This window comes from Rhinolophus sinicus, chromosome 6 (assembly GCF_057876585.1).
Source record: "Rhinolophus sinicus isolate RSI-liver-muscle chromosome 6, RSI-T2T, whole genome shotgun sequence".
Taxonomy (NCBI): domain Eukaryota; kingdom Metazoa; phylum Chordata; class Mammalia; order Chiroptera; family Rhinolophidae; genus Rhinolophus; species Rhinolophus sinicus.
In genome coordinates this window covers 41,516,023-41,543,656 of record NC_142506.1, presented here as the reverse complement: position 1 = coordinate 41,543,656, position 27,634 = coordinate 41,516,023, and the positions used below count along the sequence as shown (strand labels likewise).

The window sequence follows — 27,634 nt, the reverse complement described above, 5'->3', positions numbered from 1 at the left end:
CTGGGCGCCCGGGCATCCTGGGACTCCCCAGGCCCCGAACGGCTTTTACCCCGGGCCCCTACCCCAACCCCTCTCATCCCCCATCCCAGCCCCACAACCGCACAGCCCCCCTTGCTGCTGGACTGCCCCCACCTCTCAGGGCCACCGAGGGGGGCGCAGGGTCCTCTCAGTCCCCTCCGGCCCTAGGGACGTGCAACCCAGGCCCTGGCCCTGGCCGGCCCCACCCACTGGCCCAAAGCCAGGGAGAGCCACCCGCGCCACCAGGGTGCAGGAGCTCCGGTCTGCAGCCACCCTTCGTCACAAGCCTTCAGTCTGGGCCCTCGCCCCTCGTCAGCACCCGGAGTCCCGCCCGACCTCCGGTCCCTTCAGTGGCTACACGTCACGTCTCCTGACCCGGGGAGGTGAGAGAGGCCAGAGACGGAGCAAGAGAGTGGCGGAGAGAGACAGACGGGGACTGGGGACAGACTCCCAGAGAGCAGTTTGAGGCTCTGGGCCTCGCGTGGAGGGGTGCTGCGTGGGGGCTGCATGGTCATCAGCTGTGACCGCTTGGCCATCAGCTGTTGCCAGTTGGCCATGGGCCCCCGGAGGTGCTGCGTTGGCCAAGCTAGGAAGCGCGGGTGGTGGACTGCAAATTGCAGAGGGGCGCGGATTGCAGTGGGCCGGCTTGGTGGGTCGACGGTCGGTGTGTCGGTGGGTTGGCAGAGAAACGGCCGACCGGTTGGGGATCGGGCGGCTCCGGCCTGCCGTGTCTCCAAGCCAGCCGCCCGTGAGAAATGGTGCTCTCAGCCCCCTATCCGTGGCTCCGTTGGTGTTCCTTCTTGGCCTCACCATATCCTGCGTTCTTGTGCGGGGACGGGGACTAGAGTCCCCGCAGGACAGGGACCGACAGACAGAACGGGAGGAGGCGTAAGAGGGAGCGAGATGGAAATATACACGTATATGTACACGTATGTATCCCGACATACAGAGAGACATGGACAGAGACAGAAAAAGGGGGCTGGCTCGCGGGAGAGAGCTCCTGAGCGAGAGGCAGAGCCCAACAGGCACGTCACAGAGCCAGAGAGACGTGGGGGGGCCGGGGGGGAGGGACGCACAGGCGGGCACATGGACTGGGACAGACTCGCTGAGGCTGTGTTGAAGTGGCAGCCTCTCCACCGGAGTGTGGTCGTGCCCGGGGCTGGGCTCCACTACAGAGGCAGTGCCCGGGTATTGGCAGTCACCCTTGAAGGCCCCGGGCCAGGCCGGAGGGCCAGTGGGCTCCGAGCCCCGCCCAGGGACCCCCCCCAAGGGAGGAGAGTGGCAGCCCACAGGCACCCTGGTTGTGAGGGTTGTGTGCCTGCGTGCCTGCACTTCCCCTTGTGGTGGTCTCTCCTGGAGTCCAAGGGCGTGCGGTGTGTTTGGGTGCTGCTCCCTCTGTCCCCTGGTTTGACCCGGCTCTTTGTGCCCTGTGTGTTGGGGCCACCACGAACGGCGGGAAGGGAGGGCTCCTGGCTCTTGTGGGCGATGGGAGGGGGCGTGCGGGGGTGTGGGTAGAGGTGCCTGCCGGCGGAGACACAGGCTTGGATAACTGCTGCAGGCTGACGGCCTGCCTCAGCGAAGAGGACTAAGAAGAGGGTGTGGGGTGGAGCCCTGGCCGACGGGCCTGGTGTGCGGCCGGGGCTGCCAGCTTGTAGTGCCGGGTGGCTGACCGGCCTCTGGCCAGGGGGACCTTCGGCTGGCTGGGCGGCTTCAGAGGGGCAAGGGGCGGCAGGGGTTCGGAGGGAGCCACGCCGGGGCGGCGGCGCAAAAGGAGAGGCAAGCAAAAGCCTACAGGTATTCCCAGGCGGTCTCCCATCCAAGTACTAACCAGGCCCCTCCCTGCTTAGCTCCCGAATTCAGAGGAGATCGGGCGCGTTCAGGGTGGTATAGCCGTCGACGCTGGGACCTGGCTCCCCGCGCCCCAAGAGCCTGCTCCCGGACTGCCTCGTGAGCGCGCGCCATGCAGATGCTCCGCTCTGGTGGCGAACATCGACCCGCTGGCCGGCTCCGCCGTCACCGCGTCCCCGTCCAGTCCGGCTCCCCGCCTCCTCCGAATGCCCCTGGCGTGGGCGGCGGGCCACTCCTGGCCCGCAGCGAGGCCACTTCGCGCCACCGGAGGTTCCATGGGACACTGCCATTTCCCTGATGGTGCCAGAAGTCGTGGAACTCTGGCATCCTGGGATTCCCCAGGACCCAGACCGGCATACACCCCGCCCCCCTACCGCCACCAGGTTTACCCCCAACCGCACCCCCAAGACTGGTGGAGGCCTGCACCAGCAGGCAGCCCTGGGCCTGGGAGTTGTGGGAGAACCCCGCGGCGGCGGCGGCGGCGGCGGCGGCGTCCGCGGCGGAGGCAGGGGAGGGTGGCGATGTAGGCAATGGCAACCGCGTGGATGGCTCCAGGGCGGCGATGGCGGCGGCGACAATGGGGGCTTTGACGGTGGGCACTGGGGAGCGGGGAGCGCTGGCGGCGGCGGCGGTGGCGGGAGAGGGCGTGAGGGCGGTGCTGGCGCGGAGGCCGGGAGAGCAGAGGCCGGAGATTGAGGTAGTACGGCAAGGCCGGCGGCTGGGGTGGGGGCGGGGGAGAGGGCGGTGCTGGAGGCGGGGATGGGGAGAGGGGTGATGGCGGCGGCGGCAGCGGGGAGAGCAGAGGAGGCTGAATGAGGGAGTATGGCGTTGGCGGCGGCGGGGTCGCGGACTGGGGCGAGTGCAGCGCTGGCGGAGGGGGTGGGGAGCGTGGTGATGGCGGCGGCGGCGGCGGCGGCGCAGAAGCTGGGGCTGATCATGAGCAGCGCTGGCGGCGGCGGCGGCGAGGGAGGGTTGCGAGGTCGGCAATGGCGTCGGCGGCGGCGTTGTGTCGGCGGGGGCAGGGGGGAGGGCAGCGCTGGCGGGGGGTGTGGGAAACGCGGTGATGGCGGGGGCTTTGGTGGTGGCGGCGGGGGCCAGGGCAGCGCTGGTGGCGGCGGCGGCGGCGGCGGCGGTGGCGACCGCCGCTGGGCCAAGGGATCCGGATGACGGCCTGCGGGACTGAAGAGGACGAAGAAGAGTGTGTGGGGGGGGGAGCACTGGCCGACGGGCCTGGTGTGCCGCCGGGGCTGCCAGCTTGTAGTGCCGGGTGGCTGACCGGCCTCTGGCCAGGGGGACCTTCGGCTGGCTGGGCGGCTGCAGAGGGGCAAGGGGCGGCAGGGGTTCGGAGGGAGCCACGCCGGGGCGGCGATGCAAAAGGAGAGGCGAGCAAAAGCCTACAGGTGTTCCCAGGTGGTCTCCCACCCAAGTACTAACCAGGCCCGACCCTGCTTAGCTTCCGAGTTCAGACGAGATCTGGCGCGTTCAGGGCGGTATGGCCTTAGGCGCTGGACCCGGCTCCCGGCGCTCCAAGAGCCTGCTCCCGGCCTGCCTCCTGAGCGCGCGCCATGCTGCTGGGCCGCTCGGGTGGCGAGCATGTCTGCCTGAGCGCCTCCCGCCCGCTCCCCGCCTCCTCCGGACGCCGCTGGTGTGGGCGACGGGCTACTCCTGGCACACAGCGAGGCCCCTTCGCGCCCCCCCAGTGGCTCCACGGGCCTCGGTCACTTCCCTGACTGTGACAGATATCTGGGCGCCCGGGCATCCTGGGACTCCCCAGGCCCCGAACGGCTTTTACCCCGGGCCCCTACCCCAACCCCTCTCATCCCCCATCCCAGCCCCACAACCGCACAGCCCCCCTTGCTGCTGGACTGCCCCCACCTCTCAGGGCCACCGAGGGGGGCGCAGGGTCCTCTCAGTCCCCTCCGGCCCTAGGGACGTGCAACCCAGGCCCTGGCCCTGGCCGGCCCCACCCACTGGCCCAAAGCCAGGGAGAGCCACCCGCGCCACCAGGGTGCAGGAGCTCCGGTCTGCAGCCACCCTTCGTCACAAGCCTTCAGTCTGGGCCCTCGCCCCTCGTCAGCACCCGGAGTCCCGCCCGACCTCCGGTCCCTTCAGTGGCTACACGTCACGTCTCCTGACCCGGGGAGGTGAGAGAGGCCAGAGACGGAGCAAGAGAGTGGCGGAGAGAGACAGACGGGGACTGGGGACAGACTCCCAGAGAGCAGTTTGAGGCTCTGGGCCTCGCGTGGAGGGGTGCTGCGTGGGGGCTGCATGGTCATCAGCTGTGACCGCTTGGCCATCAGCTGTTGCCAGTTGGCCATGGGCCCCCGGAGGTGCTGCGTTGGCCAAGCTAGGAAGCGCGGGTGGTGGACTGCAAATTGCAGAGGGGCGCGGATTGCAGTGGGCCGGCTTGGTGGGTCGACGGTCGGTGTGTCGGTGGGTTGGCAGAGAAACGGCCGACCGGTTGGGGATCGGGCGGCTCCGGCCTGCCGTGTCTCCAAGCCAGCCGCCCGTGAGAAATGGTGCTCTCAGCCCCCTATCCGTGGCTCCGTTGGTGTTCCTTCTTGGCCTCACCATATCCTGCGTTCTTGTGCGGGGACGGGGACTAGAGTCCCCGCAGGACAGGGACCGACAGACAGAACGGGAGGAGGCGTAAGAGGGAGCGAGATGGAAATATACACGTATATGTACACGTATGTATCCCGACATACAGAGAGACATGGACAGAGACAGAAAAAGGGGGCTGGCTCGCGGGAGAGAGCTCCTGAGCGAGAGGCAGAGCCCAACAGGCACGTCACAGAGCCAGAGAGACGTGGGGGGGCCGGGGGGGAGGGACGCACAGGCGGGCACATGGACTGGGACAGACTCGCTGAGGCTGTGTTGAAGTGGCAGCCTCTCCACCGGAGTGTGGTCGTGCCCGGGGCTGGGCTCCACTACAGAGGCAGTGCCCGGGTATTGGCAGTCACCCTTGAAGGCCCCGGGCCAGGCCGGAGGGCCAGTGGGCTCCGAGCCCCGCCCAGGGACCCCCCCCAAGGGAGGAGAGTGGCAGCCCACAGGCACCCTGGTTGTGAGGGTTGTGTGCCTGCGTGCCTGCACTTCCCCTTGTGGTGGTCTCTCCTGGAGTCCAAGGGCGTGCGGTGTGTTTGGGTGCTGCTCCCTCTGTCCCCTGGTTTGACCCGGCTCTTTGTGCCCTGTGTGTTGGGGCCACCACGAACGGCGGGAAGGGAGGGCTCCTGGCTCTTGTGGGCGATGGGAGGGGGCGTGCGGGGGTGTGGGTAGAGGTGCCTGCCGGCGGAGACACAGGCTTGGATAACTGCTGCAGGCTGACGGCCTGCCTCAGCGAAGAGGACTAAGAAGAGGGTGTGGGGTGGAGCCCTGGCCGACGGGCCTGGTGTGCGGCCGGGGCTGCCAGCTTGTAGTGCCGGGTGGCTGACCGGCCTCTGGCCAGGGGGACCTTCGGCTGGCTGGGCGGCTTCAGAGGGGCAAGGGGCGGCAGGGGTTCGGAGGGAGCCACGCCGGGGCGGCGGCGCAAAAGGAGAGGCAAGCAAAAGCCTACAGGTATTCCCAGGCGGTCTCCCATCCAAGTACTAACCAGGCCCCTCCCTGCTTAGCTCCCGAATTCAGAGGAGATCGGGCGCGTTCAGGGTGGTATAGCCGTCGACGCTGGGACCTGGCTCCCCGCGCCCCAAGAGCCTGCTCCCGGACTGCCTCGTGAGCGCGCGCCATGCAGATGCTCCGCTCTGGTGGCGAACATCGACCCGCTGGCCGGCTCCGCCGTCACCGCGTCCCCGTCCAGTCCGGCTCCCCGCCTCCTCCGAATGCCCCTGGCGTGGGCGGCGGGCCACTCCTGGCCCGCAGCGAGGCCACTTCGCGCCACCGGAGGTTCCATGGGACACTGCCATTTCCCTGATGGTGCCAGAAGTCGTGGAACTCTGGCATCCTGGGATTCCCCAGGACCCAGACCGGCATACACCCCGCCCCCCTACCGCCACCAGGTTTACCCCCAACCGCACCCCCAAGACTGGTGGAGGCCTGCACCAGCAGGCAGCCCTGGGCCTGGGAGTTGTGGGAGAACCCCGCGGCGGCGGCGGCGGCGGCGGCGGCGGCGGCGTCCGCGGCGGAGGCAGAGGAGGGTGGCGATGTAGGCAATGGCAACCGCGTGGATGGCTCCAGGGCGGCGATGGCGGCGGCGACAATGGGGGCTTTGACGGTGGGCACTGGGGAGCGGGGAGCGCTGGCGGCGGCGGCGGTGGCGGGAGAGGGCGTGAGGGCGGTGGTGGCGCGGAGGCCGGGAGAGCAGAGGCGGGAGATTGAGGGAGTACGGCAAGGCCGGCGGCTGGGGTGGGGGCGGGGGAGAGGGCGGTGCTGGAGGCGGGGATGGGGAGAGGGGTGATGGCGGCGGCAGCAGCGGGGAGAGCAGAGGAGGCTGAATGAGGGAGTATGGCGTTGGCGGCGGCGGGGTCGCGGACGGGGGCGAGTGCAGCGCTGGCGGAGGGGGTGGGGAGCGTGGTGATGGCGGCGGCGGCGGCGGCGGCGGCGGCGCAGAAGCGGGGGCTGATCATGAGCAGCGCTGGCGGCGGCGGCGGCGAGGGAGGGTTGCGAGGTCGGCAATGGCGTCGGCGGCGGCGTTGTGTCGGCGGGGGCAGGAGGGAGGGCAGCGCTGGCGGGGGGTGTGGGAAACGCGGTGATGGCGGGGGCTTTGGTGGTGGCGGCGGGGGCCAGGGCAGCGCTGGTGGCGGCGGCGGCGGCGGCGGCGGTGGCGACCGCCGCTGGGCCAAGGGATCCGGATGACGGCCTGCGGGACTGAAGAGGACGAAGAAGAGTGTGTGGGGGGGGGAGCACTGGCCGACGGGCCTGGTGTGCCGCCGGGGCTGCCAGCTTGTAGTGCCGGGTGGCTGACCGGCCTCTGGCCAGGGGGACCTTCGGCTGGCTGGGCGGCTGCAGAGGGGCAAGGGGCGGCAGGGGTTCGGAGGGAGCCACGCCGGGGCGGCGATGCAAAAGGAGAGGCGAGCAAAAGCCTACAGGTGTTCCCAGGTGGTCTCCCACCCAAGTACTAACCAGGCCCGACCCTGCTTAGCTTCCGAGTTCAGACGAGATCTGGCGCGTTCAGGGCGGTATGGCCTTAGGCGCTGGACCCGGCTCCCGGCGCTCCAAGAGCCTGCTCCCGGCCTGCCTCCTGAGCGCGCGCCATGCTGCTGGGCCGCTCGGGTGGCGAGCATGTCTGCCTGAGCGCCTCCCGCCCGCTCCCCGCCTCCTCCGGACGCCGCTGGTGTGGGCGACGGGCTACTCCTGGCACACAGCGAGGCCCCTTCGCGCCCCCCCAGTGGCTCCACGGGCCTCGGTCACTTCCCTGACTGTGACAGATATCTGGGCGCCCGGGCATCCTGGGACTCCCCAGGCCCCGAACGGCTTTTACCCCGGGCCCCTACCCCAACCCCTCTCATCCCCCATCCCAGCCCCACAACCGCACAGCCCCCCTTGCTGCTGGACTGCCCCCACCTCTCAGGGCCACCGAGGGGGGCGCAGGGTCCTCTCAGTCCCCTCCGGCCCTAGGGACGTGCAACCCAGGCCCTGGCCCTGGCCGGCCCCACCCACTGGCCCAAAGCCAGGGAGAGCCACCCGCGCCACCAGGGTGCAGGAGCTCCGGTCTGCAGCCACCCTTCGTCACAAGCCTTCAGTCTGGGCCCTCGCCCCTCGTCAGCACCCGGAGTCCCGCCCGACCTCCGGTCCCTTCAGTGGCTACACGTCACGTCTCCTGACCCGGGGAGGTGAGAGAGGCCAGAGACGGAGCAAGAGAGTGGCGGAGAGAGACAGACGGGGACTGGGGACAGACTCCCAGAGAGCAGTTTGAGGCTCTGGGCCTCGCGTGGAGGGGTGCTGCGTGGGGGCTGCATGGTCATCAGCTGTGACCGCTTGGCCATCAGCTGTTGCCAGTTGGCCATGGGCCCCCGGAGGTGCTGCGTTGGCCAAGCTAGGAAGCGCGGGTGGTGGACTGCAAATTGCAGAGGGGCGCGGATTGCAGTGGGCCGGCTTGGTGGGTCGACGGTCGGTGTGTCGGTGGGTTGGCAGAGAAACGGCCGACCGGTTGGGGATCGGGCGGCTCCGGCCTGCCGTGTCTCCAAGCCAGCCGCCCGTGAGAAATGGTGCTCTCAGCCCCCTATCCGTGGCTCCGTTGGTGTTCCTTCTTGGCCTCACCATATCCTGCGTTCTTGTGCGGGGACGGGGACTAGAGTCCCCGCAGGACAGGGACCGACAGACAGAACGGGAGGAGGCGTAAGAGGGAGCGAGATGGAAATATACACGTATATGTACACGTATGTATCCCGACATACAGAGAGACATGGACAGAGACAGAAAAAGGGGGCTGGCTCGCGGGAGAGAGCTCCTGAGCGAGAGGCAGAGCCCAACAGGCACGTCACAGAGCCAGAGAGACGTGGGGGGGCCGGGGGGGAGGGACGCACAGGCGGGCACATGGACTGGGACAGACTCGCTGAGGCTGTGTTGAAGTGGCAGCCTCTCCACCGGAGTGTGGTCGTGCCCGGGGCTGGGCTCCACTACAGAGGCAGTGCCCGGGTATTGGCAGTCACCCTTGAAGGCCCCGGGCCAGGCCGGAGGGCCAGTGGGCTCCGAGCCCCGCCCAGGGACCCCCCCCAAGGGAGGAGAGTGGCAGCCCACAGGCACCCTGGTTGTGAGGGTTGTGTGCCTGCGTGCCTGCACTTCCCCTTGTGGTGGTCTCTCCTGGAGTCCAAGGGCGTGCGGTGTGTTTGGGTGCTGCTCCCTCTGTCCCCTGGTTTGACCCGGCTCTTTGTGCCCTGTGTGTTGGGGCCACCACGAACGGCGGGAAGGGAGGGCTCCTGGCTCTTGTGGGCGATGGGAGGGGGCGTGCGGGGGTGTGGGTAGAGGTGCCTGCCGGCGGAGACACAGGCTTGGATAACTGCTGCAGGCTGACGGCCTGCCTCAGCGAAGAGGACTAAGAAGAGGGTGTGGGGTGGAGCCCTGGCCGACGGGCCTGGTGTGCGGCCGGGGCTGCCAGCTTGTAGTGCCGGGTGGCTGACCGGCCTCTGGCCAGGGGGACCTTCGGCTGGCTGGGCGGCTGCAGAGGGGCAAGGGGCGGCAGGGGTTCGGAGGGAGCCACGCCGGGGCGGCGGCGCAAAAGGAGAGGCAAGCAAAAGCCTACAGGTATTCCCAGGCGGTCTCCCATCCAAGTACTAACCAGGCCCCTCCCTGCTTAGCTCCCGAATTCAGAGGAGATCGGGCGCGTTCAGGGTGGTATAGCCGTCGACGCTGGGACCTGGCTCCCCGCGCCCCAAGAGCCTGCTCCCGGACTGCCTCGTGAGCGCGCGCCATGCAGATGCTCCGCTCTGGTGGCGAACATCGACCCGCTGGCCGGCTCCGCCGTCACCGCGTCCCCGTCCAGTCCGGCTCCCCGCCTCCTCCGAATGCCCCTGGCGTGGGCGGCGGGCCACTCCTGGCCCGCAGCGAGGCCACTTCGCGCCACCGGAGGTTCCATGGGACACTGCCATTTCCCTGATGGTGCCAGAAGTCGTGGAACTCTGGCATCCTGGGATTCCCCAGGACCCAGACCGGCATACACCCCGCCCCCCTACCGCCACCAGGTTTACCCCCAACCGCACCCCCAAGACTGGTGGAGGCCTGCACCAGCAGGCAGCCCTGGGCCTGGGAGTTGTGGGAGAACCCCGCGGCGGCGGCGGCGGCGGCGGCGGCGGCGGCGGCGGCGTCCGCGGCGGAGGCAGGGGAGGGTGGCGATGTAGGCAATGGCAACCGCGTGGATGGCTCCAGGGCGGCGATGGCGGCGGCGACAATGGGGGCTTTGACGGTGGGCACTGGGGAGCGGGGAGCGCTGGCGGCGGCGGCGGTGGCGGGAGAGGGCGTGAGGGCGGTGGTGGCGCGGAGGCCGGGAGAGCAGAGGCGGGAGATTGAGGGAGTACGGCAAGGCCGGCGGCTGGGGTGGGGGCGGGGGAGAGGGCGGTGCTGGAGGCGGGGATGGGGAGAGGGGTGATGGCGGCGGCGGCAGCGGGGAGAGCAGAGGAGGCTGAATGAGGGAGTATGGCGTTGGCGGCGGCGGGGTCGCGGACGGGGGCGAGTGCAGCGCTGGCGGAGGGGGTGGGGAGCGTGGTGATGGCGGCGGCGGCGGCGGCGGCGGCGGCGCAGAAGCGGGGGCTGATCATGAGCAGCGCTGGCGGCGGCGGCGGCGAGGGAGGGTTGCGAGGTCGGCAATGGCGTCGGCGGCGGCGTTGTGTCGGCGGGGGCAGGAGGGAGGGCAGCGCTGGCGGGGGGTGTGGGAAACGCGGTGATGGCGGGGGCTTTGGTGGTGGCGGCGGGGGCCAGGGCAGCGCTGGTGGCGGCGGCGGCGGCGGCGGCGGTGGCGACCGCCGCTGGGCCAAGGGATCCGGATGACGGCCTGCGGGACCGAAGAGGACGAAGAAGAGTGTGTGGGGGGGGGAGCACTGGCCGACGGGCCTGGTGTGCCGCCGGGGCTGCCAGCTTGTAGTGCCGGGTGGCTGACCGGCCTCTGGCCAGGGGGACCTTCGGCTGGCTGGGCGGCTGCAGAGGGGCAAGGGGCGGCAGGGGTTCGGAGGGAGCCACGCCGGGGCGGCGATGCAAAAGGAGAGGCGAGCAAAAGCCTACAGGTGTTCCCAGGTGGTCTCCCACCCAAGTACTAACCAGGCCCGACCCTGCTTAGCTTCCGAGTTCAGACGAGATCTGGCGCGTTCAGGGCGGTATGGCCTTAGGCGCTGGACCCGGCTCCCGGCGCTCCAAGAGCCTGCTCCCGACCTGCCTCCTGAGCGCGCGCCATGCTGCTGGGCCGCTCGGGTGGCGAGCATGTCTGCCTGAGCGCCTCCCGCCCGCTCCCCGCCTCCTCCGGACGCCGCTGGTGTGGGCGACGGGCTACTCCTGGCACACAGCGAGGCCCCTTCGCGCCCCCCCAGTGGCTCCACGGGCCTCGGTCACTTCCCTGACTGTGACAGATATCTGGGCGCCCGGGCATCCTGGGACTCCCCAGGCCCCGAACGGCTTTTACCCCGGGCCCCTACCCCAACCCCTCTCATCCCCCATCCCAGCCCCACAACCGCACAGCCCCCCTTGCTGCTGGACTGCCCCCACCTCTCAGGGCCACCGAGGGGGGCGCAGGGTCCTCTCAGTCCCCTCCGGCCCTAGGGACGTGCAACCCAGGCCCTGGCCCTGGCCGGCCCCACCCACTGGCCCAAAGCCAGGGAGAGCCACCCGCGCCACCAGGGTGCAGGAGCTCCGGTCTGCAGCCACCCTTCGTCACAAGCCTTCAGTCTGGGCCCTCGCCCCTCGTCAGCACCCGGAGTCCCGCCCGACCTCCGGTCCCTTCAGTGGCTACACGTCACGTCTCCTGACCCGGGGAGGTGAGAGAGGCCAGAGACGGAGCAAGAGAGTGGCGGAGAGAGACAGACGGGGACTGGGGACAGACTCCCAGAGAGCAGTTTGAGGCTCTGGGCCTCGCGTGGAGGGGTGCTGCGTGGGGGCTGCATGGTCATCAGCTGTGACCGCTTGGCCATCAGCTGTTGCCAGTTGGCCATGGGCCCCCGGAGGTGCTGCGTTGGCCAAGCTAGGAAGCGCGGGTGGTGGACTGCAAATTGCAGAGGGGCGCGGATTGCAGTGGGCCGGCTTGGTGGGTCGACGGTCGGTGTGTCGGTGGGTTGGCAGAGAAACGGCCGACCGGTTGGGGATCGGGCGGCTCCGGCCTGCCGTGTCTCCAAGCCAGCCGCCCGTGAGAAATGGTGCTCTCAGCCCCCTATCCGTGGCTCCGTTGGTGTTCCTTCTTGGCCTCACCATATCCTGCGTTCTTGTGCGGGGACGGGGACTAGAGTCCCCGCAGGACAGGGACCGACAGACAGAACGGGAGGAGGCGTAAGAGGGAGCGAGATGGAAATATACACGTATATGTACACGTATGTATCCCGACATACAGAGAGACATGGACAGAGACAGAAAAAGGGGGCTGGCTCGCGGGAGAGAGCTCCTGAGCGAGAGGCAGAGCCCAACAGGCACGTCACAGAGCCAGAGAGACGTGGGGGGGCCGGGGGGGAGGGACGCACAGGCGGGCACATGGACTGGGACAGACTCGCTGAGGCTGTGTTGAAGTGGCAGCCTCTCCACCGGAGTGTGGTCGTGCCCGGGGCTGGGCTCCACTACAGAGGCAGTGCCCGGGTATTGGCAGTCACCCTTGAAGGCCCCGGGCCAGGCCGGAGGGCCAGTGGGCTCCGAGCCCCGCCCAGGGACCCCCCCCAAGGGAGGAGAGTGGCAGCCCACAGGCACCCTGGTTGTGAGGGTTGTGTGCCTGCGTGCCTGCACTTCCCCTTGTGGTGGTCTCTCCTGGAGTCCAAGGGCGTGCGGTGTGTTTGGGTGCTGCTCCCTCTGTCCCCTGGTTTGACCCGGCTCTTTGTGCCCTGTGTGTTGGGGCCACCACGAACGGCGGGAAGGGAGGGCTCCTGGCTCTTGTGGGCGATGGGAGGGGGCGTGCGGGGGTGTGGGTAGAGGTGCCTGCCGGCGGAGACACAGGCTTGGATAACTGCTGCAGGCTGACGGCCTGCCTCAGCGAAGAGGACTAAGAAGAGGGTGTGGGGTGGAGCCCTGGCCGACGGGCCTGGTGTGCGGCCGGGGCTGCCAGCTTGTAGTGCCGGGTGGCTGACCGGCCTCTGGCCAGGGGGACCTTCGGCTGGCTGGGCGGCTTCAGAGGGGCAAGGGGCGGCAGGGGTTCGGAGGGAGCCACGCCGGGGCGGCGGCGCAAAAGGAGAGGCAAGCAAAAGCCTACAGGTATTCCCAGGCGGTCTCCCATCCAAGTACTAACCAGGCCCCTCCCTGCTTAGCTCCCGAATTCAGAGGAGATCGGGCGCGTTCAGGGTGGTATAGCCGTCGACGCTGGGACCTGGCTCCCCGCGCCCCAAGAGCCTGCTCCCGGACTGCCTCGTGAGCGCGCGCCATGCAGATGCTCCGCTCTGGTGGCGAACATCGACCCGCTGGCCGGCTCCGCCGTCACCGCGTCCCCGTCCAGTCCGGCTCCCCGCCTCCTCCGAATGCCCCTGGCGTGGGCGGCGGGCCACTCCTGGCCCGCAGCGAGGCCACTTCGCGCCACCGGAGGTTCCATGGGACACTGCCATTTCCCTGATGGTGCCAGAAGTCGTGGAACTCTGGCATCCTGGGATTCCCCAGGACCCAGACCGGCATACACCCCGCCCCCCTACCGCCACCAGGTTTACCCCCAACCGCACCCCCAAGACTGGTGGAGGCCTGCACCAGCAGGCAGCCCTGGGCCTGGGAGTTGTGGGAGAACCCCGCGGCGGCGGCGGCGGCGGCGGCGGCGTCCGCGGCGGAGGCAGGGGAGGGTGGCGATGTAGGCAATGGCAACCGCGTGGATGGCTCCAGGGCGGCGATGGCGGCGGCGACAATGGGGGCTTTGACGGTGGGCACTGGGGAGCGGGGAGCGCTGGCGGCGGCGGCGGTGGCGGGAGAGGGCGTGAGGGCGGTGCTGGCGCGGAGGCCGGGAGAGCAGAGGCCGGAGATTGAGGTAGTACGGCAAGGCCGGCGGCTGGGGTGGGGGCGGGGGAGAGGGCGGTGCTGGAGGCGGGGATGGGGAGAGGGGTGATGGCGGCGGCGGCAGCGGGGAGAGCAGAGGAGGCTGAATGAGGGAGTATGGCGTTGGCGGCGGCGGGGTCGCGGACTGGGGCGAGTGCAGCGCTGGCGGAGGGGGTGGGGAGCGTGGTGATGGCGGCGGCGGCGGCGGCGGCGCAGAAGCTGGGGCTGATCATGAGCAGCGCTGGCGGCGGCGGCGGCGAGGGAGGGTTGCGAGGTCGGCAATGGCGTCGGCGGCGGCGTTGTGTCGGCGGGGGCAGGGGGGAGGGCAGCGCTGGTGGGGGGTGTGGGAAACGCGGTGATGGCGGGGGCTTTGGTGGTGGCGGCGGGGGCCAGGGCAGCGCTGGTGGCGGCGGCGGCGGTGGCGACCGCCGCTGGGCCAAGGGATCCGGATGACGGCCTGCGGGACCGAAGAGGACGAAGAAGAGGGTGTGGGGGGGAGCACTGGCCGACGGGCCTGGTGTGCCGCCGGGGCTGCCAGCTTGTAGTGCCGGGTGGCTGACCGGCCTCTGGCCAGGGGGACCTTCGGCTGGCTGGGCGGCTGCAGAGGGGCAAGGGGCGGCAGGGGTTCGGAGGGAGCCACGCCGGGGCGGCGATGCAAAAGGAGAGGCGAGCAAAAGCCTACAGGTGTTCCCAGGTGGTCTCCCACCCAAGTACTAACCAGGCCCGACCCTGCTTAGCTTCCGAGTTCAGACGAGATCTGGCGCGTTCAGGGCGGTATGGCCTTAGGCGCTGGACCCGGCTCCCGGCGCTCCAAGAGCCTGCTCCCGACCTGCCTCCTGAGCGCGCGCCATGCTGCTGGGCCGCTCGGGTGGCGAGCATGTCTGCCTGAGCGCCTCCCGCCCGCTCCCCGCCTCCTCCGGACGCCGCTGGTGTGGGCGACGGGCTACTCCTGGCACACAGCGAGGCCCCTTCGCGCCCCCCCAGTGGCTCCACGGGCCTCGGTCACTTCCCTGACTGTGACAGATATCTGGGCGCCCGGGCATCCTGGGACTCCCCAGGCCCCGAACGGCTTTTACCCCGGGCCCCTACCCCAACCCCTCTCATCCCCCATCCCAGCCCCACAACCGCACAGCCCCCCTTGCTGCTGGACTGCCCCCACCTCTCAGGGCCACCGAGGGGGGCGCAGGGTCCTCTCAGTCCCCTCCGGCCCTAGGGACGTGCAACCCAGGCCCTGGCCCTGGCCGGCCCCACCCACTGGCCCAAAGCCAGGGAGAGCCACCCGCGCCACCAGGGTGCAGGAGCTCCGGTCTGCAGCCACCCTTCGTCACAAGCCTTCAGTCTGGGCCCTCGCCCCTCGTCAGCACCCGGAGTCCCGCCCGACCTCCGGTCCCTTCAGTGGCTACACGTCACGTCTCCTGACCCGGGGAGGTGAGAGAGGCCAGAGACGGAGCAAGAGAGTGGCGGAGAGAGACAGACGGGGACTGGGGACAGACTCCCAGAGAGCAGTTTGAGGCTCTGGGCCTCGCGTGGAGGGGTGCTGCGTGGGGGCTGCATGGTCATCAGCTGTGACCGCTTGGCCATCAGCTGTTGCCAGTTGGCCATGGGCCCCCGGAGGTGCTGCGTTGGCCAAGCTAGGAAGCGCGGGTGGTGGACTGCAAATTGCAGAGGGGCGCGGATTGCAGTGGGCCGGCTTGGTGGGTCGACGGTCGGTGTGTCGGTGGGTTGGCAGAGAAACGGCCGACCGGTTGGGGATCGGGCGGCTCCGGCCTGCCGTGTCTCCAAGCCAGCCGCCCGTGAGAAATGGTGCTCTCAGCCCCCTATCCGTGGCTCCGTTGGTGTTCCTTCTTGGCCTCACCATATCCTGCGTTCTTGTGCGGGGACGGGGACTAGAGTCCCCGCAGGACAGGGACCGACAGACAGAACGGGAGGAGGCGTAAGAGGGAGCGAGATGGAAATATACACGTATATGTACACGTATGTATCCCGACATACAGAGAGACATGGACAGAGACAGAAAAAGGGGGCTGGCTCGCGGGAGAGAGCTCCTGAGCGAGAGGCAGAGCCCAACAGGCACGTCACAGAGCCAGAGAGACGTGGGGGGGCCGGGGGGGAGGGACGCACAGGCGGGCACATGGACTGGGACAGACTCGCTGAGGCTGTGTTGAAGTGGCAGCCTCTCCACCGGAGTGTGGTCGTGCCCGGGGCTGGGCTCCACTACAGAGGCAGTGCCCGGGTATTGGCAGTCACCCTTGAAGGCCCCGGGCCAGGCCGGAGGGCCAGTGGGCTCCGAGCCCCGCCCAGGGACCCCCCCCAAGGGAGGAGAGTGGCAGCCCACAGGCACCCTGGTTGTGAGGGTTGTGTGCCTGCGTGCCTGCACTTCCCCTTGTGGTGGTCTCTCCTGGAGTCCAAGGGCGTGCGGTGTGTTTGGGTGCTGCTCCCTCTGTCCCCTGGTTTGACCCGGCTCTTTGTGCCCTGTGTGTTGGGGCCACCACGAACGGCGGGAAGGGAGGGCTCCTGGCTCTTGTGGGCGATGGGAGGGGGCGTGCGGGGGTGTGGGTAGAGGTGCCTGCCGGCGGAGACACAGGCTTGGATAACTGCTGCAGGCTGACGGCCTGCCTCAGCGAAGAGGACTAAGAAGAGGGTGTGGGGTGGAGCCCTGGCCGACGGGCCTGGTGTGCGGCCGGGGCTGCCAGCTTGTAGTGCCGGGTGGCTGACCGGCCTCTGGCCAGGGGGACCTTCGGCTGGCTGGGCGGCTTCAGAGGGGCAAGGGGCGGCAGGGGTTCGGAGGGAGCCACGCCGGGGCGGCGGCGCAAAAGGAGAGGCAAGCAAAAGCCTACAGGTATTCCCAGGCGGTCTCCCATCCAAGTACTAACCAGGCCCCTCCCTGCTTAGCTCCCGAATTCAGAGGAGATCGGGCGCGTTCAGGGTGGTATAGCCGTCGACGCTGGGACCTGGCTCCCCGCGCCCCAAGAGCCTGCTCCCGGACTGCCTCGTGAGCGCGCGCCATGCAGATGCTCCGCTCTGGTGGCGAACATCGACCCGCTGGCCGGCTCCGCCGTCACCGCGTCCCCGTCCAGTCCGGCTCCCCGCCTCCTCCGAATGCCCCTGGCGTGGGCGGCGGGCCACTCCTGGCCCGCAGCGAGGCCACTTCGCGCCACCGGAGGTTCCATGGGACACTGCCATTTCCCTGATGGTGCCAGAAGTCGTGGAACTCTGGCATCCTGGGATTCCCCAGGACCCAGACCGGCATACACCCCGCCCCCCTACCGCCACCAGGTTTACCCCCAACCGCACCCCCAAGACTGGTGGAGGCCTGCACCAGCAGGCAGCCCTGGGCCTGGGAGTTGTGGGAGAACCCCGCGGCGGCGGCGGCGGCGGCGGCGGCGTCCGCGGCGGAGGCAGGGGAGGGTGGCGATGTAGGCAATGGCAACCGCGTGGATGGCTCCAGGGCGGCGATGGCGGCGGCGACAATGGGGGCTTTGACGGTGGGCACTGGGGAGCGGGGAGCGCTGGCGGCGGCGGCGGTGGCGGGAGAGGGCGTGAGGGCGGTGCTGGCGCGGAGGCCGGGAGAGCAGAGGCCGGAGATTGAGGTAGTACGGCAAGGCCGGCGGCTGGGGTGGGGGCGGGGGAGAGGGCGGTGCTGGAGGCGGGGATGGGGAGAGGGGTGATGGCGGCGGCGGCAGCGGGGAGAGCAGAGGAGGCTGAATGAGGGAGTATGGCGTTGGCGGCGGCGGGGTCGCGGACTGGGGCGAGTGCAGCGCTGGCGGAGGGGGTGGGGAGCGTGGTGATGGCGGCGGCGGCGGCGGCGGCGCAGAAGCTGGGGCTGATCATGAGCAGCGCTGGCGGCGGCGGCGGCGAGGGAGGGTTGCGAGGTCGGCAATGGCGTCGGCGGCGGCGTTGTGTCGGCGGGGGCAGGGGGGAGGGCAGCGCTGGTGGGGGGTGTGGGAAACGCGGTGATGGCGGGGGCTTTGGTGGTGGCGGCGGGGGCCAGGGCAGCGCTGGTGGCGGCGGCGGCGGTGGCGACCGCCGCTGGGCCAAGGGATCCGGATGACGGCCTGCGGGACCGAAGAGGACGAAGAAGAGGGTGTGGGGGGGAGCACTGGCCGACGGGCCTGGTGTGCCGCCGGGGCTGCCAGCTTGTAGTGCCGGGTGGCTGACCGGCCTCTGGCCAGGGGGACCTTCGGCTGGCTGGGCGGCTGCAGAGGGGCAAGGGGCGGCAGGGGTTCGGAGGGAGCCACGCCGGGGCGGCGATGCAAAAGGAGAGGCGAGCAAAAGCCTACAGGTGTTCCCAGGTGGTCTCCCACCCAAGTACTAACCAGGCCCGACCCTGCTTAGCTTCCGAGTTCAGACGAGATCTGGCGCGTTCAGGGCGGTATGGCCTTAGGCGCTGGACCCGGCTCCCGGCGCTCCAAGAGCCTGCTCCCGACCTGCCTCCTGAGCGCGCGCCATGCTGCTGGGCCGCTCGGGTGGCGAGCATGTCTGCCTGAGCGCCTCCCGCCCGCTCCCCGCCTCCTCCGGACGCCGCTGGTGTGGGCGACGGGCTACTCCTGGCACACAGCGAGGCCCCTTCGCGCCCCCCCAGTGGCTCCACGGGCCTCGGTCACTTCCCTGACTGTGACAGATATCTGGGCGCCCGGGCATCCTGGGACTCCCCAGGCCCCGAACGGCTTTTACCCCGGGCCCCTACCCCAACCCCTCTCATCCCCCATCCCAGCCCCACAACCGCACAGCCCCCCTTGCTGCTGGACTGCCCCCACCTCTCAGGGCCACCGAGGGGGGCGCAGGGTCCTCTCAGTCCCCTCCGGCCCTAGGGACGTGCAACCCAGGCCCTGGCCCTGGCCGGCCCCACCCACTGGCCCAAAGCCAGGGAGAGCCACCCGCGCCACCAGGGTGCAGGAGCTCCGGTCTGCAGCCACCCTTCGTCACAAGCCTTCAGTCTGGGCCCTCGCCCCTCGTCAGCACCCGGAGTCCCGCCCGACCTCCGGTCCCTTCAGTGGCTACACGTCACGTCTCCTGACCCGGGGAGGTGAGAGAGGCCAGAGACGGAGCAAGAGAGTGGCGGAGAGAGACAGACGGGGACTGGGGACAGACTCCCAGAGAGCAGTTTGAGGCTCTGGGCCTCGCGTGGAGGGGTGCTGCGTGGGGGCTGCATGGTCATCAGCTGTGACCGCTTGGCCATCAGCTGTTGCCAGTTGGCCATGGGCCCCCGGAGGTGCTGCGTTGGCCAAGCTAGGAAGCGCGGGTGGTGGACTGCAAATTGCAGAGGGGCGCGGATTGCAGTGGGCCGGCTTGGTGGGTCGACGGTCGGTGTGTCGGTGGGTTGGCAGAGAAACGGCCGACCGGTTGGGGATCGGGCGGCTCCGGCCTGCCGTGTCTCCAAGCCAGCCGCCCGTGAGAAATGGTGCTCTCAGCCCCCTATCCGTGGCTCCGTTGGTGTTCCTTCTTGGCCTCACCATATCCTGCGTTCTTGTGCGGGGACGGGGACTAGAGTCCCCGCAGGACAGGGACCGACAGACAGAACGGGAGGAGGCGTAAGAGGGAGCGAGATGGAAATATACACGTATATGTACACGTATGTATCCCGACATACAGAGAGACATGGACAGAGACAGAAAAAGGGGGCTGGCTCGCGGGAGAGAGCTCCTGAGCGAGAGGCAGAGCCCAACAGGCACGTCACAGAGCCAGAGAGACGTGGGGGGGCCGGGGGGGAGGGACGCACAGGCGGGCACATGGACTGGGACAGACTCGCTGAGGCTGTGTTGAAGTGGCAGCCTCTCCACCGGAGTGTGGTCGTGCCCGGGGCTGGGCTCCACTACAGAGGCAGTGCCCGGGTATTGGCAGTCACCCTTGAAGGCCCCGGGCCAGGCCGGAGGGCCAGTGGGCTCCGAGCCCCGCCCAGGGACCCCCCCCCAAGGGAGGAGAGTGGCAGCCCACAGGCACCCTGGTTGTGAGGGTTGTGTGCCTGCGTGCCTGCACTTCCCCTTGTGGTGGTCTCTCCTGGAGTCCAAGGGCGTGCGGTGTGTTTGGGTGCTGCTCCCTCTGTCCCCTGGTTTGACCCGGCTCTTTGTGCCCTGTGTGTTGGGGCCACCACGAACGGCGGGAAGGGAGGGCTCCTGGCTCTTGTGGGCGATGGGAGGGGGCGTGCGGGGGTGTGGGTAGAGGTGCCTGCCGGCGGAGACACAGGCTTGGATAACTGCTGCAGGCTGACGGCCTGCCTCAGCGAAGAGGACTAAGAAGAGGGTGTGGGGTGGAGCCCTGGCCGACGGGCCTGGTGTGCGGCCGGGGCTGCCAGCTTGTAGTGCCAGGTGGCTGACCGGCCTCTGGCCAGGGGGACCTTCGGCTGGCTGGGCGGCTTCAGAGGGGCAAGGGGCGGCAGGGGTTCGGAGGGAGCCACGCCGGGGCGGCGGCGCAAAAGGAGAGGCAAGCAAAAGCCTACAGGTATTCCCAGGCGGTCTCCCATCCAAGTACTAACCAGGCCCCTCCCTGCTTAGCTCCCGAATTCAGAGGAGATCGGGCGCGTTCAGGGTGGTATAGCCGTCGACGCTGGGACCTGGCTCCCCGCGCCCCAAGAGCCTGCTCCCGGACTGCCTCGTGAGCGCGCGCCATGCAGATGCTCCGCTCTGGTGGCGAACATCGACCCGCTGGCCGGCTCCGCCGTCACCGCGTCCCCGTCCAGTCCGGCTCCCCGCCTCCTCCGAATGCCCCTGGCGTGGGCGGCGGGCCACTCCTGGCCCGCAGCGAGGCCACTTCGCGCCACCGGAGGTTCCATGGGACACTGCCATTTCCCTGATGGTGCCAGAAGTCGTGGAACTCTGGCATCCTGGGATTCCCCAGGACCCAGACCGGCATACACCCCGCCCCCCTACCGCCACCAGGTTTACCCCCAACCGCACCCCCAAGACTGGTGGAGGCCTGCACCAGCAGGCAGCCCTGGGCCTGGGAGTTGTGGGAGAACCCCGCGGCGGCGGCGGCGGCGGCGGCGGCGGCGGCGTCCGCGGCGGAGGCAGAGGAGGGTGGCGATGTAGGCAATGGCAACCGCGTGGATGGCTCCAGGGCGGCGATGGCGGCGGCGACAATGGGGGCTTTGACGGTGGGCACTGGGGAGCGGGGAGCGCTGGCGGCGGCGGCGGTGGCGGGAGAGGGCGTGAGGGCGGTGGTGGCGCGGAGGCCGGGAGAGCAGAGGCGGGAGATTGAGGGAGTACGGCAAGGCCGGCGGCTGGGGTGGGGGCGGGGGAGAGGGCGGTGCTGGAGGCGGGGATGGGGAGAGGGGTGATGGCGGCGGCGGCAGCGGGGAGAGCAGAGGAGGCTGAATGAGGGAGTATGGCGTTGGCGGCGGCGGGGTCGCGGACGGGGGCGAGTGCAGCGCTGGCGGAGGGGGTGGGGAGCGTGGTGATGGCGGCGGCGGCGGCGGCGGCGGCGGCGCAGAAGCGGGGGCTGATCATGAGCAGCGCTGGCGGCGGCGGCGGCGAGGGAGGGTTGCGAGGTCGGCAATGGCGTCGGCGGCGGCGTTGTGTCGGCGGGGGCAGGAGGGAGGGCAGCGCTGGCGGGGGGTGTGGGAAACGCGGTGATGGCGGGGGCTTTGGTGGTGGCGGCGGGGGCCAGGGCAGCGCTGGTGGCGGCGGCGGCGGCGGCGGCGGTGGCGACCGCCGCTGGGCCAAGGGATCCGGATGACGGCCTGCGGGACCGAAGAGGACGAAGAAGAGTGTGTGGGGGGGGGAGCACTGGCCGACGGGCCTGGTGTGCCGCCGGGGCTGCCAGCTTGTAGTGCCGGGTGGCTGACCGGCCTCTGGCCAGGGGGACCTTCGGCTGGCTGGGCGGCTGCAGAGGGGCAAGGGGCGGCAGGGGTTCGGAGGGAGCCACGCCGGGGCGGCGATGCAAAAGGAGAGGCGAGCAAAAGCCTACAGGTGTTCCCAGGTGGTCTCCCACCCAAGTACTAACCAGGCCCGACCCTGCTTAGCTTCCGAGTTCAGACGAGATCTGGCGCGTTCAGGGCGGTATGGCCTTAGGCGCTGGACCCGGCTCCCGGCGCTCCAAGAGCCTGCTCCCGGCCTGCCTCCTGAGCGCGCGCCATGCTGCTGGGCCGCTCGGGTGGCGAGCATGTCTGCCTGAGCGCCTCCCGCCCGCTCCCCGCCTCCTCCGGACGCCGCTGGTGTGGGCGACGGGCTACTCCTGGCACACAGCGAGGCCCCTTCGCGCCCCCCCAGTGGCTCCACGGGCCTCGGTCACTTCCCTGACTGTGACAGATATCTGGGCGCCCGGGCATCCTGGGACTCCCCAGGCCCCGAACGGCTTTTACCCCGGGCCCCTACCCCAACCCCTCTCATCCCCCATCCCAGCCCCACAACCGCACAGCCCCCCTTGCTGCTGGACTGCCCCCACCTCTCAGGGCCACCGAGGGGGGCGCAGGGTCCTCTCAGTCCCCTCCGGCCCTAGGGACGTGCAACCCAGGCCCTGGCCCTGGCCGGCCCCACCCACTGGCCCAAAGCCAGGGAGAGCCACCCGCGCCACCAGGGTGCAGGAGCTCCGGTCTGCAGCCACCCTTCGTCACAAGCCTTCAGTCTGGGCCCTCGCCCCTCGTCAGCACCCGGAGTCCCGCCCGACCTCCGGTCCCTTCAGTGGCTACACGTCACGTCTCCTGACCCGGGGAGGTGAGAGAGGCCAGAGACGGAGCAAGAGAGTGGCGGAGAGAGACAGACGGGGACTGGGGACAGACTCCCAGAGAGCAGTTTGAGGCTCTGGGCCTCGCGTGGAGGGGTGCTGCGTGGGGGCTGCATGGTCATCAGCTGTGACCGCTTGGCCATCAGCTGTTGCCAGTTGGCCATGGGCCCCCGGAGGTGCTGCGTTGGCCAAGCTAGGAAGCGCGGGTGGTGGACTGCAAATTGCAGAGGGGCGCGGATTGCAGTGGGCCGGCTTGGTGGGTCGACGGTCGGTGTGTCGGTGGGTTGGCAGAGAAACGGCCGACCGGTTGGGGATCGGGCGGCTCCGGCCTGCCGTGTCTCCAAGCCAGCCGCCCGTGAGAAATGGTGCTCTCAGCCCCCTATCCGTGGCTCCGTTGGTGTTCCTTCTTGGCCTCACCATATCCTGCGTTCTTGTGCGGGGACGGGGACTAGAGTCCCCGCAGGACAGGGACCGACAGACAGAACGGGAGGAGGCGTAAGAGGGAGCGAGATGGAAATATACACGTATATGTACACGTATGTATCCCGACATACAGAGAGACATGGACAGAGACAGAAAAAGGGGGCTGGCTCGCGGGAGAGAGCTCCTGAGCGAGAGGCAGAGCCCAACAGGCACGTCACAGAGCCAGAGAGACGTGGGGGGGCCGGGGGGGAGGGACGCACAGGCGGGCACATGGACTGGGACAGACTCGCTGAGGCTGTGTTGAAGTGGCAGCCTCTCCACCGGAGTGTGGTCGTGCCCGGGGCTGGGCTCCACTACAGAGGCAGTGCCCGGGTATTGGCAGTCACCCTTGAAGGCCCCGGGCCAGGCCGGAGGGCCAGTGGGCTCCGAGCCCCGCCCAGGGACCCCCCCCAAGGGAGGAGAGTGGCAGCCCACAGGCACCCTGGTTGTGAGGGTTGTGTGCCTGCGTGCCTGCACTTCCCCTTGTGGTGGTCTCTCCTGGAGTCCAAGGGCGTGCGGTGTGTTTGGGTGCTGCTCCCTCTGTCCCCTGGTTTGACCCGGCTCTTTGTGCCCTGTGTGTTGGGGCCACCACGAACGGCGGGAAGGGAGGGCTCCTGGCTCTTGTGGGCGATGGGAGGGGGCGTGCGGGGGTGTGGGTAGAGGTGCCTGCCGGCGGAGACACAGGCTTGGATAACTGCTGCAGGCTGACGGCCTGCCTCAGCGAAGAGGACTAAGAAGAGGGTGTGGGGTGGAGCCCTGGCCGACGGGCCTGGTGTGCGGCCGGGGCTGCCAGCTTGTAGTGCCGGGTGGCTGACCGGCCTCTGGCCAGGGGGACCTTCGGCTGGCTGGGCGGCTTCAGAGGGGCAAGGGGCGGCAGGGGTTCGGAGGGAGCCACGCCGGGGCGGCGGCGCAAAAGGAGAGGCAAGCAAAAGCCTACAGGTATTCCCAGGCGGTCTCCCATCCAAGTACTAACCAGGCCCCTCCCTGCTTAGCTCCCGAATTCAGAGGAGATCGGGCGCGTTCAGGGTGGTATAGCCGTCGACGCTGGGACCTGGCTCCCCGCGCCCCAAGAGCCTGCTCCCGGACTGCCTCGTGAGCGCGCGCCATGCAGATGCTCCGCTCTGGTGGCGAACATCGACCCGCTGGCCGGCTCCGCCGTCACCGCGTCCCCGTCCAGTCCGGCTCCCCGCCTCCTCCGAATGCCCCTGGCGTGGGCGGCGGGCCACTCCTGGCCCGCAGCGAGGCCACTTCGCGCCACCGGAGGTTCCATGGGACACTGCCATTTCCCTGATGGTGCCAGAAGTCGTGGAACTCTGGCATCCTGGGATTCCCCAGGACCCAGACCGGCATACACCCCGCCCCCCTACCGCCACCAGGTTTACCCCCAACCGCACCCCCAAGACTGGTGGAGGCCTGCACCAGCAGGCAGCCCTGGGCCTGGGAGTTGTGGGAGAACCCCGCGGCGGCGGCGGCGGCGGCGGCGGCGTCCGCGGCGGAGGCAGGGGAGGGTGGCGATGTAGGCAATGGCAACCGCGTGGATGGCTCCAGGGCGGCGATGGCGGCGGCGACAATGGGGGCTTTGACGGTGGGCACTGGGGAGCGGGGAGCGCTGGCGGCGGCGGCGGTGGCGGGAGAGGGCGTGAGGGCGGTGCTGGCGCGGAGGCCGGGAGAGCAGAGGCCGGAGATTGAGGTAGTACGGCAAGGCCGGCGGCTGGGGTGGGGGCGGGGGAGAGGGCGGTGCTGGAGGCGGGGATGGGGAGAGGGGTGATGGCGGCGGCGGCAGCGGGGAGAGCAGAGGAGGCTGAATGAGGGAGTATGGCGTTGGCGGCGGCGGGGTCGCGGACTGGGGCGAGTGCAGCGCTGGCGGAGGGGGTGGGGAGCGTGGTGATGGCGGCGGCGGCGGCGGCGGCGCAGAAGCTGGGGCTGATCATGAGCAGCGCTGGCGGCGGCGGCGGCGAGGGAGGGTTGCGAGGTCGGCAATGGCGTCGGCGGCGGCGTTGTGTCGGCGGGGGCAGGGGGGAGGGCAGCGCTGGTGGGGGGTGTGGGAAACGCGGTGATGGCGGGGGCTTTGGTGGTGGCGGCGGGGGCCAGGGCAGCGCTGGTGGCGGCGGCGGCGGTGGCGACCGCCGCTGGGCCAAGGGATCCGGATGACGGCCTGCGGGACCGAAGAGGACGAAGAAGAGGGTGTGGGGGGGAGCACTGGCCGACGGGCCTGGTGTGCCGCCGGGGCTGCCAGCTTGTAGTGCCGGGTGGCTGACCGGCCTCTGGCCAGGGGGACCTTCGGCTGGCTGGGCGGCTGCAGAGGGGCAAGGGGCGGCAGGGGTTCGGAGGGAGCCACGCCGGGGCGGCGATGCAAAAGGAGAGGCGAGCAAAAGCCTACAGGTGTTCCCAGGTGGTCTCCCACCCAAGTACTAACCAGGCCCGACCCTGCTTAGCTTCCGAGTTCAGACGAGATCTGGCGCGTTCAGGGCGGTATGGCCTTAGGCGCTGGACCCGGCTCCCGGCGCTCCAAGAGCCTGCTCCCGACCTGCCTCCTGAGCGCGCGCCATGCTGCTGGGCCGCTCGGGTGGCGAGCATGTCTGCCTGAGCGCCTCCCGCCCGCTCCCCGCCTCCTCCGGACGCCGCTGGTGTGGGCGACGGGCTACTCCTGGCACACAGCGAGGCCCCTTCGCGCCCCCCCAGTGGCTCCACGGGCCTCGGTCACTTCCCTGACTGTGACAGATATCTGGGCGCCCGGGCATCCTGGGACTCCCCAGGCCCCGAACGGCTTTTACCCCGGGCCCCTACCCCAACCCCTCTCATCCCCCATCCCAGCCCCACAACCGCACAGCCCCCCTTGCTGCTGGACTGCCCCCACCTCTCAGGGCCACCGAGGGGGGCGCAGGGTCCTCTCAGTCCCCTCCGGCCCTAGGGACGTGCAACCCAGGCCCTGGCCCTGGCCGGCCCCACCCACTGGCCCAAAGCCAGGGAGAGCCACCCGCGCCACCAGGGTGCAGGAGCTCCGGTCTGCAGCCACCCTTCGTCACAAGCCTTCAGTCTGGGCCCTCGCCCCTCGTCAGCACCCGGAGTCCCGCCCGACCTCCGGTCCCTTCAGTGGCTACACGTCACGTCTCCTGACCCGGGGAGGTGAGAGAGGCCAGAGACGGAGCAAGAGAGTGGCGGAGAGAGACAGACGGGGACTGGGGACAGACTCCCAGAGAGCAGTTTGAGGCTCTGGGCCTCGCGTGGAGGGGTGCTGCGTGGGGGCTGCATGGTCATCAGCTGTGACCGCTTGGCCATCAGCTGTTGCCAGTTGGCCATGGGCCCCCGGAGGTGCTGCGTTGGCCAAGCTAGGAAGCGCGGGTGGTGGACTGCAAATTGCAGAGGGGCGCGGATTGCAGTGGGCCGGCTTGGTGGGTCGACGGTCGGTGTGTCGGTGGGTTGGCAGAGAAACGGCCGACCGGTTGGGGATCGGGCGGCTCCGGCCTGCCGTGTCTCCAAGCCAGCCGCCCGTGAGAAATGGTGCTCTCAGCCCCCTATCCGTGGCTCCGTTGGTGTTCCTTCTTGGCCTCACCATATCCTGCGTTCTTGTGCGGGGACGGGGACTAGAGTCCCCGCAGGACAGGGACCGACAGACAGAACGGGAGGAGGCGTAAGAGGGAGCGAGATGGAAATATACACGTATATGTACACGTATGTATCCCGACATACAGAGAGACATGGACAGAGACAGAAAAAGGGGGCTGGCTCGCGGGAGAGAGCTCCTGAGCGAGAGGCAGAGCCCAACAGGCACGTCACAGAGCCAGAGAGACGTGGGGGGGCCGGGGGGGAGGGACGCACAGGCGGGCACATGGACTGGGACAGACTCGCTGAGGCTGTGTTGAAGTGGCAGCCTCTCCACCGGAGTGTGGTCGTGCCCGGGGCTGGGCTCCACTACAGAGGCAGTGCCCGGGTATTGGCAGTCACCCTTGAAGGCCCCGGGCCAGGCCGGAGGGCCAGTGGGCTCCGAGCCCCGCCCAGGGACCCCCCCCAAGGGAGGAGAGTGGCAGCCCACAGGCACCCTGGTTGTGAGGGTTGTGTGCCTGCGTGCCTGCACTTCCCCTTGTGGTGGTCTCTCCTGGAGTCCAAGGGCGTGCGGTGTGTTTGGGTGCTGCTCCCTCTGTCCCCTGGTTTGACCCGGCTCTTTGTGCCCTGTGTGTTGGGGCCACCACGAACGGCGGGAAGGGAGGGCTCCTGGCTCTTGTGGGCGATGGGAGGGGGCGTGCGGGGGTGTGGGTAGAGGTGCCTGCCGGCGGAGACACAGGCTTGGATAACTGCTGCAGGCTGACGGCCTGCCTCAGCGAAGAGGACTAAGAAGAGGGTGTGGGGTGGAGCCCTGGCCGACGGGCCTGGTGTGCGGCCGGGGCTGCCAGCTTGTAGTGCCGGGTGGCTGACCGGCCTCTGGCCAGGGGGACCTTCGGCTGGCTGGGCGGCTTCAGAGGGGCAAGGGGCGGCAGGGGTTCGGAGGGAGCCACGCCGGGGCGGCGGCGCAAAAGGAGAGGCAAGCAAAAGCCTACAGGTATTCCCAGGCGGTCTCCCATCCAAGTACTAACCAGGCCCCTCCCTGCTTAGCTCCCGAATTCAGAGGAGATCGGGCGCGTTCAGGGTGGTATAGCCGTCGACGCTGGGACCTGGCTCCCCGCGCCCCAAGAGCCTGCTCCCGGACTGCCTCGTGAGCGCGCGCCATGCAGATGCTCCGCTCTGGTGGCGAACATCGACCCGCTGGCCGGCTCCGCCGTCACCGCGTCCCCGTCCAGTCCGGCTCCCCGCCTCCTCCGAATGCCCCTGGCGTGGGCGGCGGGCCACTCCTGGCCCGCAGCGAGGCCACTTCGCGCCACCGGAGGTTCCATGGGACACTGCCATTTCCCTGATGGTGCCAGAAGTCGTGGAACTCTGGCATCCTGGGATTCCCCAGGACCCAGACCGGCATACACCCCGCCCCCCTACCGCCACCAGGTTTACCCCCAACCGCACCCCCAAGACTGGTGGAGGCCTGCACCAGCAGGCAGCCCTGGGCCTGGGAGTTGTGGGAGAACCCCGCGGCGGCGGCGGCGGCGGCGGCGGCGGC

The 27,634-nt window shown here is 69.7% G+C and overlaps 15 pseudogenes; all 15 read right to left on the bottom strand.

Moving 5' to 3' along the window:
- Nucleotides 1-1,796: 1,796 nt before the first annotated feature.
- Nucleotides 1,797-1,916, bottom strand: LOC148758122 (5S ribosomal RNA; annotated as a pseudogene).
- A 1,334-nt stretch (nt 1,917-3,250) lies between these two features.
- Nucleotides 3,251-3,370, bottom strand: LOC148758121 (5S ribosomal RNA; annotated as a pseudogene).
- Nucleotides 3,371-5,405: 2,035 nt separating this feature from the next.
- Nucleotides 5,406-5,525, bottom strand: LOC148758120 (5S ribosomal RNA; annotated as a pseudogene).
- A 1,346-nt stretch (nt 5,526-6,871) lies between these two features.
- Nucleotides 6,872-6,991, bottom strand: LOC148758119 (5S ribosomal RNA; annotated as a pseudogene).
- A 2,035-nt stretch (nt 6,992-9,026) lies between these two features.
- LOC148758118 (5S ribosomal RNA) lies at nt 9,027-9,146 on the bottom strand (annotated as a pseudogene).
- Nucleotides 9,147-10,498: 1,352 nt separating this feature from the next.
- On the bottom strand, nt 10,499-10,618 carry LOC148758117 (5S ribosomal RNA; annotated as a pseudogene).
- Nucleotides 10,619-12,653: 2,035 nt separating this feature from the next.
- LOC148758116 (5S ribosomal RNA) lies at nt 12,654-12,773 on the bottom strand (annotated as a pseudogene).
- Nucleotides 12,774-14,096: 1,323 nt separating this feature from the next.
- LOC148758115 (5S ribosomal RNA) lies at nt 14,097-14,216 on the bottom strand (annotated as a pseudogene).
- Nucleotides 14,217-16,251: 2,035 nt separating this feature from the next.
- Nucleotides 16,252-16,371, bottom strand: LOC148758114 (5S ribosomal RNA; annotated as a pseudogene).
- Nucleotides 16,372-17,694: 1,323 nt separating this feature from the next.
- LOC148758113 (5S ribosomal RNA) lies at nt 17,695-17,814 on the bottom strand (annotated as a pseudogene).
- A 2,036-nt stretch (nt 17,815-19,850) lies between these two features.
- On the bottom strand, nt 19,851-19,970 carry LOC148758112 (5S ribosomal RNA; annotated as a pseudogene).
- Nucleotides 19,971-21,316: 1,346 nt separating this feature from the next.
- LOC148758111 (5S ribosomal RNA) lies at nt 21,317-21,436 on the bottom strand (annotated as a pseudogene).
- Nucleotides 21,437-23,471: 2,035 nt separating this feature from the next.
- On the bottom strand, nt 23,472-23,591 carry LOC148758110 (5S ribosomal RNA; annotated as a pseudogene).
- Nucleotides 23,592-24,914: 1,323 nt separating this feature from the next.
- On the bottom strand, nt 24,915-25,034 carry LOC148758109 (5S ribosomal RNA; annotated as a pseudogene).
- Nucleotides 25,035-27,069: 2,035 nt separating this feature from the next.
- On the bottom strand, nt 27,070-27,189 carry LOC148758108 (5S ribosomal RNA; annotated as a pseudogene).
- Between the last annotated feature and the right edge of the window lie 445 nt (nt 27,190-27,634).